This window comes from Cygnus olor, chromosome 25 (genome assembly GCF_009769625.2).
Source record: "Cygnus olor isolate bCygOlo1 chromosome 25, bCygOlo1.pri.v2, whole genome shotgun sequence".
In the NCBI taxonomy this organism is placed as follows: Eukaryota; Metazoa; Chordata; class Aves; order Anseriformes; family Anatidae; genus Cygnus; species Cygnus olor.
In genome coordinates this window covers 2950428-2974056 of record NC_049193.1, presented here as the reverse complement: position 1 = coordinate 2974056, position 23629 = coordinate 2950428, and the positions used below count along the sequence as shown (strand labels likewise).

The 23629-nt window shown below is 50.3% G+C and overlaps 1 long non-coding RNA gene across 1 annotated transcript; it reads left to right on the top strand.

Annotated features, from left to right (window-relative positions):
* The first annotated feature begins 14917 nt into the window (after positions 1-14917).
* On the top strand, positions 14918-22161 carry LOC121059807. Its single transcript, XR_005814650.1, has 2 exons — positions 14918-15084; positions 16180-22161. It is a non-coding gene; the product is annotated as an uncharacterized LOC121059807 (long non-coding RNA).
* The last annotated feature ends 1468 nt before the right edge of the window (positions 22162-23629 follow it).

Sequence of the window (23629 nt, the reverse complement as noted above, 5' to 3'; positions counted from 1 at the left end):
AGCTACGCTTTGCACAGGTACCGCAGAGGCTCGGGAACTCAGGCAAAGACCAGGAGAAAACAATTCTGTTTCAATCACAATGGCTTTAAGGCTGCTTGTCACAATGTCCGAGAGAGGTTTTAGGGTTCTGCGGATGGCCTCCCCCCATAACCCCTGTAGGCTGCCAGAACAAAAGGCGGATTTCCCTGGGAGGTACCACGGTGCGTGCCCCTTTCACCTGCTGCACCTGGCTTGCCACGCGCCATCGCAGCTTCCTCCGCAGCCACGAGACTTCCAAAAACTCCGAGGTGCAAAATGCAGAAAACAAGGCTGGAAGTTGTTCTGCTGCCTGAGCTAGTCCCCACCCTCCGGGCTCTGATTGCCTCCACCCCACTGATGTCCCTGCCCTTGTTTTGTCTTCCAACCCCTCTTGCAATCGCTGGGCCCTGCCTTCTCTCTTTCTCAAATGTTGCTGACTAGACTTTATGGTACCTCTGATGCCTGGAACTAAGAGCTGCTTTCCGTAGCTGTGGACATGCCCCCTGTTTTCCAGCGTGTCCCAACTATTGAACAATCAAAGCCACCATTCTTGTTTTAGTTCTAGCTGTTAGAACTGATGGCGTGTCGCAACGATGCCTAGGAGACCCAAACACGGATACTGCTGCTGCCTGTAAGCAAAGCAGAAGGAGTCCTCGAGAGCTTATGACCTCGGATGACACGCTTATCAATTTCGTGCACCCATGTCACCCTAGGAGCAGAAACAGGAGCGGAAATCTTACTCAGACCACGCTTGCGGGCGGCTGCTGAGCGTTCTCTACAACTTGGGAGTTTTCCTACTGATAGCAAGGAGGCAAAAATGGATTTTTTCCATTGCTATAAATTACACCGAGCAACGTTATACTTAAAACTGCCCTGCAGTGTCTCTCTGCCCTTTGCAGAGCATTTCCCAGCCCATCTCCTGCCTGTTTTCTTGCTACCAATTAAAACAAACAAAACCACCAAAAACCACATTGCCAAAAAGAGAACTATTGATGAGGGTTGTGCAGCAAGCCTCTGAGGGCCAGAGACCTTCAGCACCATGAGCTGTACAAATGCCTGCACCAGCCTGGACCAAGGGCTCCCTGGGCGCTGGTTCCACGCTGTGGCAGGATCAGCAATCAATGCAAGGAGCGCAGGAATACGCCTCTCTGGAGCAGCCCTTCCCCTGGATAACCTCTAAGCTTCTACCTTATTTTTGTTGTTTTAAATACGTGCCTGCTACTTGCATTCGGTGCCCTCTATTTCTTGGGTTGGGAGCAACAAAGCTCCATTTTGAGACAAACGTCAATTTGTGGACCTTTACTTCCAAATTTTCTTACTTTCAAATCCCTTCCCCAAGCAGGAGGCTTTATGTCGGCTCATCCCGTATGGAGGCCTGCTCCCAGCTTCCCAGCTCCAGTCATACCGGTCGCCGTTCAGTCCCAGCAGCAACAATTACCCAACTTGTGCCTGTCAGGACAGCGTACACGTACTGCTTGTATCCTCCGACTGTTAAGGAGCAAATGCACCACCAGCGATTTATAAAATAGCTGCATTTCATAGCTGCAGCATGCATCTCTTTAAAGCAAACAAGCTCATTGCACAAGCAAATTTAATACAACTGACATGAGATGGCCCCAAGCTATACAATCCAGATCAGGGTACGTCCTTGTTCAGGGGAATGAGGATTTTGGCTTGAGCCTCTCCTTACCAGTAAATATACTAGCATTAAATGAGCCAGCAAATATTGAAGCGCCTTTGGTGATGTCATGGACAGCACAGATCAGGCTCATGGTAAAACTTTGGCTAATCAATATGTTGATATTTTGGTTTTGCAAAACCCAATTCAAATCAGTTTCAGGCTCATCCAGACATTCACAATTCAAATGAGCACAGAGATTCCCCAGCCTTGCCTTGACATTGGTGGAAAAACCTCCAAAACATTGCTGGCCTTGATGGGAGAGGAAGGAAGCCTTGAGTAGGACCTGTCTTCTGCACAGCTGCATCCAATCTTTCAAACAGATCTACCAAAGCCCATCCCAAGGGAGCAACAGAGGGCTGGAAGATGACAGTGACTGTGTAGCCCTGTTACTCAAACCGTGCTGCTATTTCACATCCTCTCCACTGAAATACTTGAGTTCACTACCATTCTCCCTTATCTCTGTGATAAACGTTTTACCTCCAGTTTCAGGAAGACTGGATGACGATGACCTTCGAAAGCCAAGCTATCACTAGTTGCCTCAGCAGTCTCAGTTTAATGGAAGAGCTTGGATAAACCCAAGCTCTTGGAATGCCAGCTGTTAACGAAGGTCATTTCTGCATTACACAGTGGTACTTGTGGTGGTGCTGGAGATGAAAAGCCAGAAGGCTGCAGCTCACACACATATGGCTTTGCTCCCTCCAGCTACCCCTCAGCAGCCCTCAAAACAGCGGTGTGTCTGCCAGACAATTGCATGGTTGAGCACTGCTGATGGTAGACTTGGTGATTAAGGTGGTGGCGAGGGGGGAGGAGGGATGTGCAGTTGTCTAAGACGATGTGGCTCTGGGAGGCTTGCCAGGGCACAATCAAATTACCCCCAAGCCAAAAGAAGTTGGTCTGTGTCTATAATCAGGGAGACACTCGGCTGCAGCCAAAGGAGAGGATAAACGTCCAGGTTTGTGATCTCCACCAAATAAAGCAAGAGAAGGAGGAGCCTGATCAGATAGAACATGGACATTTCCAAGCCCTAACAAGAGCCCATTTTGCTCAGACTCCTGTCTCCAAGAGCAGCTGGTGCCAGGTGCTTCAGAGCAGTTGCTTCCAGTCTCGTTGAGTCCGTGGATCACCGTCCGTTTCCAACAGTTCCCCCAGATGCGCTGGTGCTAATGGTGCTCAGCAGTCAGCTTATCTAAAGGTGCTCACACGAAGCCAAGAGCAGGCTGCAGCATCCTGGGCTCTGGTTCCTTTGCTTTTTGTACTTACGCTGCAGCCTGGAGCTCAGCTGCCTACAAAGAGAATAGCCCAGCACTGGTGCATTAATCTCAGGTTTGGATGGCCCCGTTTCACATCCTTGCTGTGCTAGAGTCGTTTTTGTCACTTGGGGTGCCACTTACAGCCTGAAATCAGAGCCCAGGCAGATGACAACAGCATAACCTAACCTCAGATTCTGGTCACAAGGGACACACAAAGATGTAAGGGACATAAATGAGTCTATCGGACAAGATGACAGATGGAAGTAGGGGTGTAGCTTGCTAACCACAAGGCGTCACAAGTGGGATCTCTTTCAAAGCATCACAACCAGCAGTGACACCTTGCCTGTGCCCAGAATAGTTTATCAGGGAGCAATAGGAGCACTTAGCCTGCTGCGAGATGCTGGGGAATGTGTCCATCCAAAGGTTGCAGATGGTGCCAGGACACTCAGGGCAGAGGCTGGAGCTCGTCGGGGCCAGCCAGCATTAGGGAGAGATCCCTGATTCCTTCCAGTTGAGGAACCTCTTCTTGACACAGTCTGGTGTTGCAAAGGAGTGGAAACGGCTGGTTGCACACACACAGGCCCCACCAGGGATGTGCTTGGGCACTTGAAGGGTTAATAAAATGTTTGGTAGATGGTTTATGGGCTTGGGTGGTTTTTGTTGTTTTTTGAAAGCCCTCATTCATCTCGTTTCCTTGTCCTCCGTCCACTCCCACCTTTCCATAGGGCCCCTAGGGCAGAGCTGCTAGGGAGACTGAACTCCGTGGTATGTGTGTGTGCGTGTGGCTCCTGGCGACGAGGCTGGGTGGTAAATTCACTTCAAAGGGGCTGCAGTACCAGTGAGCTGCAAAAGGGTGTAATTACCACCCTGGCTGAACCACCCTCCCAGGCTGTTTGAAGTAGCTCAGAGCAGAGAGGCATCAAAGGGAAGCGCCTTGCAGGAGCTGGAGAAGGAGGCTAGGAGCCACTGCAGGCACATCCCATGGTGTCAAGAAGAACAAACCTACAGGCATTTTACACCTGTCACCCCAAGCGCTCAGCGAAGATCAGGACCTCTTGCCTCTGATCTTGGGAACAGCTTGAAGGCAGCTCTGCTAGCACGGGGGAAGTGGGGCAGGTACCTCCACCGGGTAGAGGCTGAGGTTGAGAATTTAGGGTTAAGGCACTGGGAGGAGTGCTCTGAAATGAAGACCTGCTGCAAAAAGGGAGTGCACGTAGAGCTTGCGTTTGGTGAGGGAGACCAAGTTGCCATTGCATAGGGAATGATGTCAGACCCTTCCTCTCCAAACTACATCCCAAAGCAAAGCATACTGGATCTTTGAAAAAAATACAAATTCTGGGTATTGGAATTGCTTTCCTTGGATGTTTCTCATGTCAGAACATGAGAATGTGACACAAAATGGGCTATTATGCAATATATACAAATATAAAGCACAGATATAAATAAAATATATAGTTTAAATGGTATTTTAATATAAAAATCAAAGAAAAATGAGATCGGATGCAATGAAATGAAGATGAAGCATCTTGCAGTAAATACGTAGTTGAAACCGGGAAAATGCTTTTGTTCTGATGAAAATGCACATCTTTCCCGAGCCCTTCAGGTCAATGCAACTAAATTCTACCCTGTTCAGTTGCTCAGAAATGTGCGGATGGTCCCATCCACACTTAATCAGATGTCATCAGTCTAGCCCAGCAAAATGTCAAATCAGTTCTGGGTGTTTCTAAAATGAATTACTAACAGATTTCTTTTTTCTACCTCTTCAACTTATAGAATGCAAGTTAGATTCTGTTTTTGAGAGCTTTTTCAGCTTTCTGACAGCTAAAAACTTGTTTGCTCGATGTTGCTTTACAGAAGCTGCAGATTCAATAGGCTGATTTCCAAAAACAGGAGTTGCAAGACAAATATTAAAACCTGCGAGACTCCACTCACACTGCCAGAGCTGCTGGAAGTCACCCCCCAGAATTCCCCAGCCCAGGCTCAAGGTACCTGGCTGAAGCCCAGAGCACGATGTGAAACCTGAAACCAGGGAAGTTCAGCCCAGTTTCATGTTTTGTAACTAAGGTTGCACAGCTCTGGCTAATACTCAGCCACATGTGCTCTGCGGGGTGCCTCCTTCTCTCCCCTGCCCCAAAGCCGTAGCTGGGGTTCCCTCTGTGCATCATTCTCGAAGACACCCCTACTTTCCTCTCTGGGGCGATGGTAAATGGCAAACCCAATTGTGCAGCCCGTGATGGAAGCCAAGAACTATAGGAAGCGTTCGGCCCTAAGAAACTGAACATTAAATGCCAGTATCGCTCCATCTCTTCACTGTCATCATCCCATGGGTGAGTCATGGCAGTTGCTAAATAAAACGTGAATTGGCAAACTGAAATGGGAATATGAACGAGGCTGGTAGTGATGACTCAGTGAAACTCAGCCCAGCAGTCACTGAGGCGCTGGTGGGCTTGTCTCCATGTAGGAAGCGTGCCCGAGGGTAAGCCCAGGGGGGTGTTAAGGGAAAAAGCCTCCTCGCTGTTGCTGCTTGACTGTGTAAATTTATGGCATGGTAAGTGGATTTTATGAATAAATAACTACTGCAAATTGTTAACAAAGAAGGTAATTAAGTTAGCACATGTTACCAAAGGACGTGGCAAATTGGCCATCACTTGGAGCCTCCTGTATGGCTGGAGTCAGCAGACGGCGCTGTCCCACGTTGCATTACGGGTTTGTTTCAGTGAGCCCTACTCGGGCGTGTAAACACGACTCGGGTTTGGGGAGATGCTTGGCTCTTGTTTCACTATGCTAATTCTTGACAGGAGCTGTTCAGACGGCAAAAGCTCCTGCTCCCTCTGTTAATCTTTCCAGCTAGAGTCGGTGTGCAGAGCAGAACTGCTGCTGGGAAATGAAGGTGTTGCAGATTATTTATTGCTCCTGAGAAAGGAAGGTGTAGAGGATTTCGTACTGCCTTTTCCACACAGCTCTGTCCTAAGACTGAAGAGTCCCGGGACAAACAAAGGCCAAGAGTACAGACTTCCCAAATGGCATGCTGTGGATCTGCAAACATCTGCTGCCACTCAGCAGAGGGAAGAGAGCGTAAATCAGGATGAGAATGCCCCATGTAAAATCTACGGTCTGGTTGATAACCTTACAGTTTTAGGGTTTTAGCTCTCCAGCTCAAGCCAGAGCACCCTACTGCCAGGGAAGCGGGGCAGATACCCTACTCCGTCAAGAGGAAGATGAAGGCCTCGTTTCTTGTTGTTCTGTAGATGTTTACCTCATCCTTGAGGCAAGAATTCTTCCCCACAAATGGCAATCAATAAGCCACACTTGGCAATCTTGAAGTTCATTCCATTTTCAAGCTATTGCAACTCTGCCGGTGTGAAGCCAAAAAGGTTTCCCTATAGGCAGTGTCAGCTTGCCTCTGCTGCCACTGAAGAAGAGGCTACACGAGAACCTCTCACTGACTTCAGTGCTGAGAGCTCCTGAAAACATTGTCTTTTAGTGATTTTGCTTGTCTACAACATGACTTTACAATGGCACTGGACTTGGAGAATGGATATGGCTTAGGACAACCTCTGTATTCACTACAAACCCCTGCATTAGACGATACGTTAGTCACTAGCCAACGTAAAATCAGCTGTCTGAGAATGCCAAAATATCAGGGATATTTTCCTATCTGGAAGAGAGCAGTTTAAGTTAAAGGATTTGATGCTGCTGCAGTGTGTGCCTTACAAACCCACTGGTCTTGTGCTTCTCACGCAGGTGAAGCTTCCTTGAGGACGCACGGGCAAACCAGCGATGGGGTAGTGACAAAGAGCTTAGGCAGACGGATGGACCAGCTCACAGGAGCCCAATACGCAGTGAGAATTTTGTCCACAGCTAGCCTGTAAAGCCTGACAGTCTGGAAATCCTCCGAAAGACAGGACAGAAGCAATCTGAAGGCAGAGTGCCTGCACCAGGCTAGTGAACCTGCCCGCGTGAAGGTGTGCACACCCGCACACACCCGCACACACACCCGCATCTCCTCCTGGCTGGCAGCAGCACACTGCCTGGCACTCAGCCCAGCTCGTAAATCCGGGGCTGCAATAAAAGCAGAAGAACAGCATTTCTGACAAGCTGGGCAGTATTTATGAGCATCTGCAGCCCTCCTTCACCTCCTAATTTGGACATTGCCCTTATTAAACATTCTTCCTTCCCCCCCCCCAGCTTCCAAGTGAATGGGGCAGCTCCCAGGGGACCTGAGCTGAACTCCGGTGAAGAGCAGTGCCAGAGCTTGGAGAAAAGAGTCGGCAAAGCATCTGAGCTTGCTCGTTGTGGATCCTGACTCCGGAGGAACCCATCACCAGCAAGCACAGCCAGCCAGGCCTCCCAGTTGGTTTCAAAGCTGCTGATTCAGACACTGATATCCCATCAATAGCTCCTCTGCTAGCACCAGCCTTTCTCCCCTTTGCTACCTCATTCAAGCTTTTTACTGTTTCAGCATCATCCTTTCCAGCTTTTGGCCCTGCCGCCCACCTTTCTGGCACTGCTTCTTGAGTTTTCTCACCAGCCTCCTGGGTTTGACCTGCAGACTGACGTTTCTTACCGATAACTGCCCTGGGGCACAGGCCTGGCACTGGTTTGCCCCTGTCCACTAAATTACAGTCACTTACAGCCTATTCTGAAGCTTTATACAAATCAACATCTTTAATACAGAGCTGAATTTAATTTCTATTGCCAAAGCTGGAGACCGGCAGTTACCACCCAAGCTGTATCTGTATTATCATTTACTGGAGTTAACGGTTCTGCCCACAGCTGCTTATTGAGGGGAAGAAGCCATTGCACAAGACACAGAGTGGGGAAAGTCCCCAGCCGAAGAACTTGGGTCCAGATTCTTGGAAGACGCATTTCGACTTCGCGATGCAATGAGGATTTGCAGCCTGAATGCATTTGAAGATGCAGCGAAAAAGCCCTGTTGTTACCCTAGTCCACAGGTAGGAACTGAGCATGGGGATGGCCTAGAGTGCAGAGCAAAGCTCGACTTTGACCCCAGCCCTCCTGAATTCAGCACGATACCTTAACCAGAAGAGACTTTGCTGCTGCCCATCTGCACAGCGCGAGCTAATGCCCAGAGTCTGCAGCGATCCAGGGCTCAGCTTGCTGGCAGGAGCAATAAGACACCAAATAAAGCCCATTGATCTGCTCTGCTCCGGGTGGACCGGGAGGGAACAAGCAGGCCCCTGAGCATCCGCTTGGATAACTCCTGACACGAGCTCTTTTCTGCACCGTGCCCGCTGCGTTTCTGACTCTCCTCGCCCGCTGCGGAGGTGCCACAACACGCCTGTGTTGGAGAGAGGGGTGGAAGAAGGGGAGACTGTGGTAAACTAGCGCTTACAGCCGTCTCCCGCTGGCTCCAGCACTCACACAGCAGCTCAGCCCTTTCCTGGGGGTGGTTAATCCGCGCGGGCACACACAGGAGACCACAGCAGCACTGCCGAGAGCTTCGTCTCCCAGCAGAGATAACGGGTTGTGCCCGGGAGATGAGGAGAGGAGGGTTACGTGGGGGGTGGGATCGTTTCGTGCTCTCTGTCATCCATTTCTCCGCTCATCTCTAAAGGGCAGGCAGGAGCCTGTAATTTGTGGGGATGGAGAGGCTGGTTCCTTGGGCGGTTAGAGCCTCGGAGACTGGAAGTTCCTCCCCAGCAGTGGATGTCACCACAGCTCTGGGCTTGGGTTACTCACTGGGAGGTCTTCAAAGGAGGAGAGTGGAGGTGGGGAGCAAACTAGAACTGTCAGCCCCTTCCTCTGCTGCCCTTGGAGAGCAAGGAGCCAAGGCAGCATCGCCTCAGCGCCAGGCCTCCCCTGGAGAGCAGGCCCCACAGCCCTGTGTGGTCCTTTAGAGCCCGACCTGCTCACTGGCAGGGTCACTGTCGGCTGATTTGGGTCAAAATTGTAGGATAATATTGGAATACTTAGCAACCCGACTGTTATTTGCATTGCAGTGGCACGTCCAGGCCCTCAGCTAAGAGACTGCCCCTACCTCAAAAGCAAAATATGAAATGGGAAACCTGGAAAGCAAACGGAGAGAAAATGAAAGGTCTCCTGGGTCCTAGGCCATTACCTTCCCCAGTAAGCTGTGCCGCCTCCGTCTCAGGAAGACAGAGGACTAGAAGAGGACACACAGCTGCAAAACTTTTATTCTTCTCCCTTGGAAGGGACCGGAGGCCAAACTAGGGGAGCTGCCCCAAGGCAGGGCCAGGAGGTTGTTACAGTTAGACCACTCCTGAGTCAGTGATACCTTCTCTGGAGCACCCCCTTGGCACCGTGTTCCTACACCCTCTAGTCACACATGCGGATTTTCTGGCATGTTCACAACCTCGTCCTTTAGCCTTCTTCAGCAGACGGTGGGCTGTATTGCCAGGCTCTGCATTTCCTAGCTGTGGCTGCTCCTCACAAAGCAAGGATGGACGATAGGAGTTCTAGTCCGACCCTTGCACTTCTTCCCAGAAAAGAAGAAACTTTCTCACTGGGAAGAAAAATAAATGTTTCATTTTCTGTGTTTTTCTGGGAAAGCATCCAGACACAAGTAAAAAAAAAAAAAACAAAACACACACAAAAAACAACAAGTCCCGATATTCCCTGTTTCAGATCAACTGGAAAAATAAAGTTCATTCTTGGAAAGAGAGCAAAGGAAATGGCTTAATCTCAGACTGGTTCCAGTTCCAAACTGGTTTTGCTTGTGCACACACAGAGCCCCTCCCAAGTGCCCTGGTAGTTTCCCAGGGGAGGGAACCTCTTTAGAATCAGCAGTGTAATATAAGATGGGTCCTGCTGCCCCAGAGCTGTAATTTACCCTGTAGACTTCAGACGTCAGTGTCCGGAGAGTCTAAAAAATCACCCTTTGCTACTGCTGGGGTAGAGCACTGTGCTGGCAGTGGTGGGAATTGCAATTGCTGGGATGAACCGGGACAATTTGGGGTTCCTAATCCATCTGTGGCAATTAGAACAACATCAGTGATGCACAGTCCTCAAAAAAGCCAAGGGAGTTATAATGATCAAATACACTCATGCTCTCACAAGGGCTGTGAAACTCAGGAACAGGGTCCAACTCCCCTCTCACCGATGCCAATATAAACCTGAAGTAAATCCACTAAAATTTATACTGGCGTGAGTAAAAGGAGCTTCCAGCCAAGTAACTTTTCCTGTCCTTGACAGCAGGTTTCTCCTTCCCTGAATTTTTTCCCAGCCATGGCTAAAGCCTCAGCACTGCGAACTTCTTGCAGCAAGGCGCCAGCAATGCCAGGAGGACGCTGGCAGTGCAAGCCTTCCTGAGAGGATGCCATGGACTTCGAAGATCCACTTTGCAGTGATGTATCTGTGCTACCTGAAGAGCCAGAAACGCAACAGAGCTGTGCTGAGAAGTGACAAACACGCAGCTAGGACTTCAGAGGCCTTTGCAGCAGAGCCACCTGGCAGTTCATTGTAAAACTCTCCTCGCCATCAGCATCTTCCCTTCAGCTGCTACCTGAGTTTTGATGCCAGTGATGCTAGGACCAGTGAGAGGGCATAAGCCTTGCAACCCTGAGAAAGAGCAAGACTGCCAGCTGCAGTGGGCATCTCAGAGGACTCCATCACAGCGATGCAACTGCTTGTGTCTCCAGTAGATCAGTAGCTTCACCCCCCAGTAGCTACTAGATCCCCGACTAGATTGGCTCCCCGTGTTATCTCTTGGCTAAAACCAGATGAAAACGTCCAACTGCAGCTTCCATTCCAGGCAGTACAAGCAAGAGTTGTAGGATCGGGGCCGCGAGGCCCTTTAAATGCCACGATGCCAAGACAGGACCCAAGTTGGTTACGTCCCTGCCTCTGCTTTGTGCTGCTGCCAGCTCCCGTGACCAGCCCGCTCTAAGACTGGCGACCAGAGGCCTCGCCACAGCGAGCGCCTGTCTCTGGAGGGCCCTCCCAGGAGGAAATGTGGTTTTCACAGTGGCTGCTCGTCCGTGGGATCTATTTGGAGACACGACCCCGCCCTCCCAAGGGCTTGATGGATGACCAGCCAGGAGGATAAAAGGCTTTCCTCCTAAAGAAGCCCAGCTAAATATAAACCCTTGCTGGCTTTAATGTGTCTTGAGCACTAACTGAAACCATCTGCAATGGTAAATCTGCTCTTCCAGGCCCAACCATTGTCTCACAGACCCCAGAAGCTCAGAAAGCCTGCAAGAAGGCAGGCGGACAACGAGGGGAGCGGGACAGATATGCAGCCTGCTCCAGCCTCGGCGGCGTCCCGTGGGAGCCAGCTACGACGCAGGGCGCTCCCAAGGCTGTTTACATTCATGCTCGGAGTGAGGGGCTGGTTCAGCCTGAACATCGGGTGGGGGAATGCAAAAGCAGCCCAGCACCTCTTGCCTTTCTCCCCTTGTCTCTGCAGAGGCTGTTCCCTCGGGAAGCAGGGCAGAATCTACGGCGGGATGGCAGAGTTGAAGCCTCTTGGCAAAAGGATGTGGAGGGGCTCCAGCATCGACCCTTGCACAGCTCAGCTCAGCAGCAAGGGGTTCCCTACAAGTCAGGGCTGACCTAGTGACTCTGTTCGAGAAAATCTGTAGAGGAATCTGGGGCTAATCAGCATTTCTTAGCCCATGTGTGTTAGCACAATAAGAAGTTTGGTTTAGCCAAAAGCAGCTAGGAGAAACCTGTCTCATTCTACCAGCAGCTTGTGGTGATCCCGTTGTGGGATGAGTCTCCTCACTGCAGGGATGTGGGAAGGACCTGAGGACGGCCAGTTAGGTAAAAACCCTCTGAGGGCTTCAGTGTGACCAGTCTGCAGTGCAGGGGAGCTCCGATGACCTCTTGCCGCTGTCTGGGAAATGTTCTGCCCTGTCATAGTGGTATTCAATCCACGGAGCACCAAGCAAGCTCATTACCAGGTCATATAAATACAAATGGAAAGCGAAGGGGCCTCGAAGCTGCTCTAAAGAAAGAGAAGCTCCCTTTTTGGTGCAGCTCAGGGGAGCTGGGACAACCACCAGCTTCCTCAGTGCTCCAGAGATGGAACAGGATCCATCACTAAAGCCATGGATCTCTGCACATCTAGGAACGAAACCAAGTTCTGCCGCACGAATCACCCGAGGATTAGAGCCAGCTGGGAAATCACGAGGCCCACGGTGCACACATCCACCTGCTCAGCAAGAAGCCCAGACAGCCCCTTGCGTTCCTCCGAGACGGCCGCAGCTCGACGCTCCCCCTGCCTCCCTCGCCCCAAAGCGGCTCTCGCAGCCTCGTGCAGGGAGAGCTGCGGTCTGCGCTGCGCCAGGGCTCCCTGCCAGCCTTCACCAGTGGCTCCTACGCCTCCGAGCCCAGTTTAGAAGCCTCGTTTTACTGCTTCCCAAACACAGCGGGTTCGGCTCGGTGCACCTTCTCCGGTTTACTCTGCGGAGGATGCGGGCTTGAAATAGAAAAAGGAAGGGACACCTAAAAATAAAATGTAATTACAGAGGGAAAGGGTGTTTGGAGTTCAGAGCTCTTGGTCCTGCCGGTAAGCAGCAGCTGAGGCTCCAGGCTTTCTGTTCCTATAAAGATGGGCAGATTTTAACCTCTCAGGAAAGTCCTGGATACCAGTAGCTGCCTTGAGCCCCAAAAGCCCAAGCGTGCCTGCAGAGGAGCCCATGGCAGGCAGAGATAGCAGCAACCCCTGCTGGAGCTCTGTGAGGTGCCCGTACGAGCCAAGCACACACTGTCCTGTCCTTCTGAGCAAGCAGAGAGCTCCCTTCATCCCCTTCATCCCTTTGGGACACCTCCAGTAAGTCCTGCAGCACACAGCTCTCAGCATGGCCGAGACCACATGAAGCTGAAGCAGGGACAACAGCCCTAGCAAGGTTTCTCTGTGCTGTTCTGGGGATGCTGGTACCTGCCTCAGTCCCTCAGATGACAGCATGTGGGGTATGAAGACTTTCTACGAGTTTCAGGGAACATGAAAGCCAGCTGTGGGCTGACTCTGAGGCAGCTGGAGTCCTCTGCTCAGTGCGTGGCTTTTCCCAAGCCTGCTGAGAATCCAAGGTGATGAAAGACATTTCTCTGTTCATCTCTATTCACACGGCCGGGGAAGGAAGAGCTCAGTGCCCAACTGGCTGCTCGATGCACAGAGAGGGTCTGCTGAGCCCTTGGTCCCTCTAAAAACCTGCAGGATCAAGGAGTTCAGCCTCTCTGGGGCAGAGCAGAGCAAGGAGGAGAGGAGAAGCAGCCTGTGGCTGCCAGCGGAACAACACACTGAAGGGATTTCCCAGTGGATGCCCAGATCCACAGTTCAAACAAATGTGATTCCATTGACCTGAAGAGGAACTGGGAATTCGATCCCGTCTGTGACTGTCGCCTATAGATCTAGCATACGTTTATGCCAGGACCATGTTTGGCCCTGAAAGCTTGGATGCAAAGATGGAAAAGCAGCACGGAAGCTCTTGCTTCTAAGGATCACACGCAGGTGCAGGGCAACAAGAAAATTTCGTCATTTGCCCTGTTTGCTACTACCACATTGTAATTTAGATATTCTCCTTATCTAATTGTCCTCTGAGGTGGTGCAAACACGACCCAGAATTTAATGAATGGGTTTCTCAGCATTTAATCCCAAACAGGACCACCTCAGTTTTACAGGTAATGAACTCTAGGGAGGGAACAAGTGTCTTTCTCAGTGGATGGCCAAGAAAAAAAGTCCTCAAGCCCTTTGCCCGCACTGATTGCAAATTCGCAATCTTCCAACTGAAACAAATCCAGCTTGGGACGGAGCACAAGAGCAACACAGCAATTCCTCTTATCAGTTTTGGATAACAAGTATCGTAAGCTATCACGGGGCAGTTAATGACCTAAGCCATCAAGTTTGAAGCTGGTCTGGCTGAGAGCATCTCCGCTAGCATCATCTCCCCCCTCCTAGCCCGCCTTGGGAGTGACTCAGAAAGAGCAGCATCACCTGCTGAATCATCAGCAAAACTTCCTGCACAAGCCGGCTCCATGGGGAGAACTCCCATGCAGAAAATCGACTGACCAAGCCAAACACGGCTTTGCTTATGGGAGCAAACGCAGGGCTGTTGGCCAAGAAGAGATGGGGCCTGCCCCGGGTGTCTCCGCTCCGTAACGCTCCTGATGGATGCAGTTCTTGTTCACTGGGGTTTCCCAACTTAAAACGGGCCCGACTGTGATTAGCACGTGCAGAAGAATAGCATGGAAAGACACCGAGGAATTCAGGGAATTAGCTTCGTGCTAGCTGCTGTAGAAATATGTCCCGGAGACAGGAGAAGTGACTTGCCTGAGGTTGCACAGCCAGCTGCAGGCTGAGCTAGGAAGAGCAACCACCTCCCCATGCCGCCCGTCTCCAGGCCTGCGTTCACTCCAGCAGACATTCCAGCCTCCAGCTGAATTCTGCCGCGCTGGGCAGTCAGGGTGCACTCCTGCTCCCGCTGCAACCCATCGCTGGTTTCACAGCAGGAACAAGATAGGACAGGCAGCGCTTCCCCCCGCCACATCCTTCCCCTTGCCTGAGGAGGCTCGGTTATCTCGGCTCCTCAGCCTGATAGTCTCCGTCTGTCCGTCTGGGCAGGACAGAAGCTCTGCCTGTTGACTGCGCATTGTCTGCGTCTGTCTGGCAGCCTTGGCTCTCCCTCGCTCCATTGACTGCTCCCAGCACTGTCTCTGTCTGCCCGTCTCCCAGCTCAGGAGAGCAAAGCCTGGCTCCCCGCTGCCGTGCCTCTGGCATTCTGGCAGCATCCCTCCGTGTGTGGGAGGAGGTGGTGGAATAAGGGAAGAGCTCAGGGTTTAACAAGACACCGAGCGGATGCTGCAGCGCCCTTACCAGCCACGGGAGGTGGAGAACCCGGCCCAGGAGCAGGGGCAGGCACAGCCGCTGGCCGGAGAACCGGGCGCTTGTGCAGTCGTGACCGCAGCACGGGACACAAAGGTGGATTTGCAAAATCGGGCAGGGATGTTCTCTCCAGCGCCACCCTCTCCCTCAGAATTAGGTAAATCTGCACGTCCAGGACAAGTCCAAAACGACAGCGAGCAGGATTGTGGGTCTGGATCCAGTGGTGCGAAGTGGGTGAAAGCTTGTAGCACCTGGCAGACTTGTTCTGCAGTGATACGGCTTCACTAAATGCAGACAACACTACAGGGGGCCCTGTGTCAGTAGTAAAGGTAAATGCCCCACGGACGGCTTTCAGAATAAGATCCCCTCCCTTTTCCCCCACGAGCACTTTAGAGCAGGAATTTTCCAGCCGGGCTTTCCAACGTTGTGCTCCTGCTGGGAGTGGAGCTGGGACCATGGGAGGAAGTAACTCCCAGAACAGGAAAGGCAGAAAGGAAAAGAAAAGAACATCGCGCTAGGAAAAAGTCCTGTTTAATGGCTACCAACTTCCACAGCCCTCGGTACAATACAGAACATCCTCTAATTCCCGTGTGAGACCACGTACCATGCAGGGAAACAGAGGAAACACGGCCAAGGTGAGGTGCAGGTAACCTGCGGAGGGACAAACACAAGTTGCTCAGGTCTCAGGGTGACGGTCCCGACCTGTCCTCCCTTCGAGCCAGCCGAAGTCATGACCACGCTGTGTCTCTGAACGCTCCGTGGCTCACCTTATTAATGTGGAAATCGAAACATGGGGGCTGCAGACGCTGGGATCGCCGCTGATCTACAGAGCACTGCTGATCAATCACTGCAGCCCACCTGCCTCAACCCGGGGGTCTCAGCCACGTCAGAGCCCACGGGCTCCAGCAGGCTGTGGTTGACGCAGGCGACGGAACCAGCCCCTGACTTTGTGCAGTTCCCACTCTCACCAGCACAGCCTCGACACTTGTTTTACAAAAGCAGCAGGTTGGCGCTGTTACTCCAAAGCAGACCCGGCTCTGCCCCCCGTGTAACAGAAATAATCACAGGAAAGGCAGCAAAAGAGAAGACTCTTGGAGTCCCGTCCAGCCCAGCTCTCTAGGGTCAACACAAGATTCCTCGGGTCTTTTCCTAGTGCTGTGACCACGGTGCTGGGACATCTCCCAGGGCTGTAGGAACATAATGAAAGTTCAGCGGGCTCGTGTTTTTCCGACAGTCATCCTGTATTTCCCTTCTCTTCCATCCCTTTGGTTATAGTTATTTACCTGCTTATGTCCCCTAAACATCTTCCTCCTTCCTTGGGCATCTTCCAAGCGTGCCTATCAGCCCCTCCCCGCCACCTGATTCAGCCTTTTGTCACAAACCAGTCCCTCAAGCTCCTGACCAGTTTACTGCTCTCTTCTCAGCTCTGACGGTGGTCATCTTCCGGCTGGAAGGCTAAAATTTTCCACGGGGCTTGCTGCCCACAGCCAGAACCAGCTTTTCAACAACACGCAGCGCAGCAGCGTGGTCGCAACAAAAAAGCCACCTACTCCTTCGGGGAGAAGAGAAGATGCAGACCCTTTAGAAAATCGGTCAGTTCTCCCCCCCTCACCGCCCCACACCAACGCACAGACACCTTCCCATCCCATTGCTCGCTCATCTAGTGGCAAAATGAAGTCTGCATCTTTATTAGGGCTCCAAGATGCTAGCAGAAGGGAAATAAAAAAGAAAACCACAGCTTCTCGAGCTGTAACAGATCCTACATTCAGGCCGAGAGTGCTTCTCCGAGGAGGAGAGAAGTCTGGGCATCGTGTTTGCTCAGTTGCAGAGCTCTGGGGCAGGTCTGGTTATTTTAGGGAAAACTGCAAAACCAGAGGAGCTTGACTTGAACCGAGCAACCTCAGCACCCCTTTCGGTGTCGGAGGCAGAGAGCCTCCTGTTGCTGGTCGCACACATTGCAGGCAGCGCGTTATTAAAGCCCTCCCTCATTAAGTGCAGAGCACAGCATCAAAGTAAATAAATAAAACCTGCAGCCTGCTGGCGACATCTTCAGCCACCCACTGCCAAGCGGTGACATAAGAAGTGTGGGGCCGTGGGTGTCGTTGGCAGCCCAAGGGTTAAGCTGGGTTAGTCATGTCCGGGCAGCCAGGGGCAGATGCTCAGCCCCCGGACACCGATGGTGGAAGGCCAGTGCCATCTACGGGCCACATCCTGCCTTGGATGCTCTCCCTGCTGCTCCGGGCCGAGGGACAGCGGCGAGGACGGGTCTGGCTCAAAGGACTGCTGCTTCGAGCTGTCCTTAAGCTGGGAACAGGGAAAACTGGTGCATGCAAGGAGAGACTGGCGAGCCAGAAGGGTTTGGGCCGTGCTAAGAGAGCAACTGTCGCTTGTGGAGGTGGGAAGAGAAGTTTGCTCGCAGCCCCTGGCGGCAGAGGCGCCGGGCTGGTGCTCCCATCTGGCAGACCGGCTTCCAGTCGAGGCAGCTGGGACGATACAGAAAGCCCCGATGGAACCCCCAAAGCGGCTGTCCTGTCCCTGATGGTTCCTGGGACACCACACAGCCCCGGGCTTGTACACGGCTGCATAGCGAAGGACAAGAAAAGCACTGTCCTAAAAGCAGAGCTATTAAGGCACGTGATAGTGAAGCAACCTGTCACATTCAGCCATCTAATTGTGCCAAAACTGGGAGGAAAACCCGTCTCCCAAATACCAGGCAGTGCTCTGACAGTAAGTCCTTGCCTCAAGCACGATTCTATACCGGTCCTCCAAAGCTGGGAGAAATACAAACATGCACTGGCCACTGCAAAAAAATGGTTGCTCTCTCCATGCCCTTCCTGCAAACCAAGTATCACTGATCGTGAACAGCTAGTTTTGCCTAGAAAATATAACTAGATTGATAAATAAAAGTAAAAGTGAGCTCCCAGAAGCTCTGATGGGCTTCCTTGGTGGTTCGAGGGCGCCTTGTGCAGCCTTCCCCTGCCCTGGGGAGGCAGCACCCTCTGCTGCCGTCTCAGAGCAAACCAGTCCTTGCAATAAAGCCTGCTGGACTTTGCTGTTACTTTGCTGGGGATTTCCAGGCAGTTTTTTGTGGTTGCTTGGATTCAGTCGCGTGCACAATGCCTCTTCTCCTAGTAAGTATGATGAATGATCAAATTTAACCGAGAAAGAAATCCATTAACTTTTAAAACCCTTTTAATCAACTGCTTGTGATGCTAGAAAAAAAGGCAGTGTGTGACTGGAGAACTCCTAGGCTTGAAATGCAATCCTCTAATGAGGACGTCCCCCATCTGGAGGGTGGGAAACATTTTAGGATGCTTAAACCTGATCTCAGGCAAACTTCTATAGGAAAGAAATTACCCAGAGCCCCACAGAGCAAGGGTCTGCTTTTTAATGGAAAACTTGAGAAGGTTTACCTGTTGCGGTGAGCTTCAGCAGGTGATGTGAAATTGCAAAATGTTCACAGAACAGCAAAACCTCCCTACTTCCAACTATAGAGCTTCCTGGAATCACAGATTTCCTACACATGTGGTCGAATGAGCCAAATTACCAAAACACAAAAAAATGAAGAAAGAGGTATGTAGGACCTGCGTACAACATCTTCTCAGTGTTATCTGATCAAAGAAGAGCTTGTTAAAGGTTAACAAACGTACTCAGATTAAACCCAGCTTCATCTCATCTTGTTCTCTAACGACCATACCTCAGCTTATTTCCAGTAATTTATTAAAAAACCTTAATAAAACCTTAATAAAAAAACCTTATCTCCAGGCAGCTTGCTACCCCTGCCTGGCACTAGTGGAAACGCCTAGATGTGGTCCAGGACAAGGGAGGAAATGTCCTTGTGTATCTAAGGCTTGTCCTTGGGAAGTGGACATAGGATCAGATAAGACAGCCTCAATTTCGCCTTTTTCCCCGCAGGAAGACCGAAATACCAGTCTGCAAAATGACCACTGAAAACCTAGCTCCAGAAAGCAGTAAAGCAGATAGAAATGTGCTGCCTGTTGGCTGCAAGCCACCTCTCTGAGCGTGGCTGGAAGCAAGGCACAGTGACGTGCAGCAAAGCCGTTCTCTACAGCAGCAGCTCCCGACCGGCGATCCTCTCTAGGCTGTCACCAGTCCTAACACAAAGTCAGTCAGAGGAGTCATCTCGGCCAAAATAAAACTGAATTTTGTTGTTGTTCCACATCTGAATTCTGTTTTTCTCATACAAGGACAAGCCTGGACAAGAAAGATTGCTTATAGACTTCTGCCAGTTACCAATACCAGCACTAAGCAATAAACAGAGTGGTTCAAACACCAGTGATTTTCGCACTGGAAGGAGTGCAATTGGTCTGCACGGAAAACTCCCTAGTGGGCTGGAAAGCAAACAAGTATCCTGATCCAGTCTGTTGGCTCGTCAGGAACACGCTGGAGTTGCCAACAAACACGGGTCACTGACATCCTGTTTCTCTCCAGCTGCTCCAAGGGGTCAAACTGCATCTCCAGAAGTGGGAGAAACTTGCAGGAGGCTTCCTGTTTCCACTTCTCTGCCCAAGAAACCATCCTCAGGCCAGAGAGGCGAAAGGACGCCCGGACAGACGAAGATGTCCCAGGCGTGCAGTAACTGGGGGAACCCTGGCAAGAGTCGGCGGTACCTCTACGTCTTCTTTAGCCCTGGCTAGTGTGACATGCACTACACTATGTAGCCGCAGTTGCATGGCTGGGCAGTTGTCCCTGGTCAAACCAAGGCTGGGATTGCCTTCATTTGTATTTCAAATGCCTCTGCTGAGATACACCCCTCTACAGACGAGCCCCTGCTGTGTTGATTTCTCTGCAGAAGACTCAGCAGTTGCCTGAATTAGGCGATCAACAGCTGAGCTAGAAGAATCCAGGAGTTCTGGAGTGAAATGGAAGTGGGTTTGAGTTTCTCCAGTGGTTAGGCTTGGACTAGCACTGATGAACGTTGCTGGTGCCCTGCTTCAGAAACTGTGCTACAAGATAGTGGGATCTGTGACTGCTCCATCACACCGAGATGCTTGAGGCACCCCTGGTGCCTCACGTCAGAGGGCATTGTTTCTCCATCTGTACATGAGATTTGGGGGGAGGTTCCCTTTCTTTCTGAGTCATCACAAGAGCAAGTGACCAGCAGCGAGTTTGTAAAAGTTAGCCTCACACAACCCATCACACTGGGCAGCGAAGACTTCCCAGTGCAGCAGTCATCTCTAACCTGATGTTCAGAGGAGGATCTCACTAAGAAGGGATCAAGGACTCAGCAGTGACAAAACAGGAGAGCTTCGTAAACAAAATCAGCACCAGTGCGATGGATACAAATGAAGAATCAGACCTTTCTTTTACTGCGGAAGGGAGATGAGCTCACAGGAAGGGGAGCTGTGCCTCCGATTTGCCAGTAGCCTGCAGGTAACTATCTTAAGTTAGAACTCTGCAGCTGCTGTTTCGTTCCTCAGGTGCCCTTCCCATACAAAAATGGGATCGAAAGCTGCCTTTGCAGCTGTTTTTCCCTGAGCTGCAGTTCTGCTGGTGCTTATCTCAGGAGAAGCAGCGGAGTTCCTCAGACTTTTTCTCACATGAATAGAGAAGGCCATATAATCTCTCGTTAACAGATTTTGCAGCTTCTGTTACTTCAGTTAAATCCAGCCCAGCAGAGCTGAAACCCACCGATGTCCTTTTCCCTTGGCGTGAAAACCAAGAGCTGCAGCACAGGTACCATCCTTGCAGAGAAGGCTGGGGCTGAAACGTAAAAAACCGCTGAACTTCCTTCCTCAGACCAACTGATGGGTAAGAGTGGCTGACAAGCATCCAGATCCCTTGCCCTCCCACAAGACCTCTTCCTACTCGTTACCATAGCTGCTATTACATTAGAGATTTATCTCAGCTGTAAACCCTCGCTCAGGCTCCTCGTTAATCTCCACCTAAAAACACGAGCTATGGAAGAGCCCCGTGCACTATCCCTACCCGAGCACGAGGGGAACTGAATACAAAGAAAATGAAAGTCAGCATCATTTCCCTCTGTTCCAACAGCTGCCTTTTAACCACCCCCACTGAACTGAGCTGAACTGAGGCATATTTGCTTTTAAAGATACACAGCCTGGCTGTTTACTGCCTCGTGGAGCCCGGAATGTTCCATCTTTTCCTGATTAATTTATATGAACTATAGGACGCCTATCTAGCTCCAGAGGCTGTTTTTTTTTTTAATTCATGCTAGAAATATATATATACTGATACATATATATACGCACTAACATATATATGATGCAGGATTATTGTAATTTGTGGCTCTTGTGGATATTTGTATAAAGGCACGTGGTCAGGCAGTTGGGATAGACGATTTTTGAAGGGCCCTTCCAACTGAACTGTTTTGTTCTATTTTATTCGAATTAAATGGTTCATGGAGTGACTGAACAGCACGTCCACTGTCACCCCGTGTCCTGATCCTTTGGTAAAGCGGTTACTGAGCATTCAAAGACATGCAGGTGAAAAAAGCAGTATGACAAGAATACAGCTGAATCCCAAACAGAAATATAGCCAGGAATGGCGCATCAAATGGCTGGCTTGAACGCAGTGCTAATAAAGCGTGTGGTTTTTATGAAAGAAGGTACAAATTAAGCAGTATTTTACCACTGCTTGGCACGAGTTAATTGTGACTCTGGAGAAGGGAGTCAAGTCTTGGCCCTTTCCAGTTTAACAGCTCTCTTCTAATCCAAAATGTTTCTCTGTACAAAATTTGCAAGAGCCTTTGAGATCTATTGGCTTCCTGAGGATGTTTTCTTTCCTTTTGTTTTCTCCCTTTTTGCTATACCTCTGCTGTCATCCCAGACTTGGGGCCGGGTGTTTCACTGTGGTGTGTGGGCAGGAGCCCAGGGGAGGGGGAAAAAGCAGACCTAATTACAGAGGATGCTCTCAAAAATAGAGTTGCTTTTCCCCTTGTCTGTGAGCTGGTGTGAGAGGTAGGTGTTCTAGTTCTTTCCATAGTTTTGGAACAACAGAAGGGCGGAGTTACTGGCAGATGGACTGTTGGACATGGGTTTAAACTAAGCTCAGAGTTACACAGCCATCACAATAGAAACAACTGAAGTAATTTTACATATTTAGCTTCCTTTCCTTCCTGCTGTCTCTTTTCCTTTAACGTTCTTTATAAGAATATCAACCACCTATTCATTCCCTGCAGATCCTCAGCGCGGCCACAACATGACCACATCCTGCCCCAAACAATTACATCAAAAAGGAAAAGCCAGCAGAACTGCTAGTGCTGGGCTGGGGAGAAGGAACGGCAGCAACGTACCAATTCCTGGAGATCTTCTTGGTGAAGAAAAACAAGCCCTGTAAAATTCACTGCTTTGCTTCATCCCGTTGAAAAACTTTGTTGTGCCAACATTACAGGAGTCTGGGGAAATAAAACTGTAAGAAGAGGGGCTTTGTGGTCTACCAGCTGCAATGGTCTAGAGACTGGAGTGAAAGATGGAGGTTTTGGGATCACGTTAGCGATCTGGCTCAGAATGGTCCCTATAAACACTGCGTCGGTACAACTGAGGGCAGCACAGTGAAGTCCAGGGTCAGGACTAAGCAGCTGGTGGTGAGGGAGCAGTGACAGTGATCCCTACAGCTGTTCCTTTTGTCTGCTTTCCACACGTCAAAATGAGAGTTCGTGCAACAGCAAGCCCCCAAGGACTAAGGGGAAGCATGAATGGAGTACAGCCTGGCTAGACTGCGCGTTAACAACAACCGGATCTCTGAAGCACGGAGAGTGAGATGAATAAATTTAAGTTTCTCATGTAAGGCAGTAGTTAATAGTCTGTTGTAAAGCCATTCTGAATTCTCATTCTGGGGGTTTTAACTGCAAAAACTTGCCTTGCCCTGGGCAGTTCAACTTGGACAGCTTCCAGGCTGGAACAGCTTTACTTTCCTTGTCCTTTGAAGAATTTCAGAAGAAAACTTAATTTATCTATGTCCACGGTGAAAAGCATATTTCCTAGTGGCAGATTCTGAGAAAATCCCGCCTTCACTCACACTAGGCTAGAGTAGCAGTCAAAAGTGAACGTGACTGCTCCTGAGAAAGCCCAGCGCAGGGCTTGCTCTTTGTTAGGGTCACCACCTCTAAAGCCTTTATATCCATTGTCCTTCCAGAGACTGTATTCAAGGACGAGGGCGGAGGGACACTTAAGCTTTGTGTGTCGTAACTATTCTGTTTCCCAAGGCTGAGAGAAGTTTTGGAATAATGTACAGTTTTAAAGCAGCCCTGAGACTGCTCTGATGCACGCTGAGAGGCAGAGAGCCCCAGATGGCTTCAGAAAGGGTAGACCATAATTGATCACCCGAAAAAAGATCCATAATTTATAAGGATATACTTCTTTAAAAAGGGATATGGAAACATTAGTGATGATATATACTGTTGAGGCAGTGATTAGCCTTTTTAAGTCTTAAATCAGCCTAAAGCAGAGAGGAATGGGAAACAGAAATGAGAAGAGGATTACTGCTGTGGAAGTTTTAGGCAAGCCTGTGAAAGCACCTTATTTTGATCTTTGTCAGATACATGCTTCAGTTGGTCTGATCTAGATTTGACCCAGACTAGCAGTTCCTCCAATAACAGTTGGCACAAGAGCTAAGAATTCCTCTTGCTACGAAATCTTCAACTCCACGGAGAAACTTGGAGTAGTTTGGGGGGAAACTTAAATACACAAATTGTGCATTAACTAGATCAATAAACTTCTCTTCACCTCCATTTCCTAAAGCTGAACTAATTACAAGTTCAGCTAAAGAGCAGATGATACGTCTATGCTGTTTGTCCAGGCCCAGCCTGAAATGCAGTAACTGTGTGTAGCAAAGCTTTAAGCCTGGAACAGCAGTGCATGATCTAAAGCAGAGCAGCGTGGGTGAAATCAG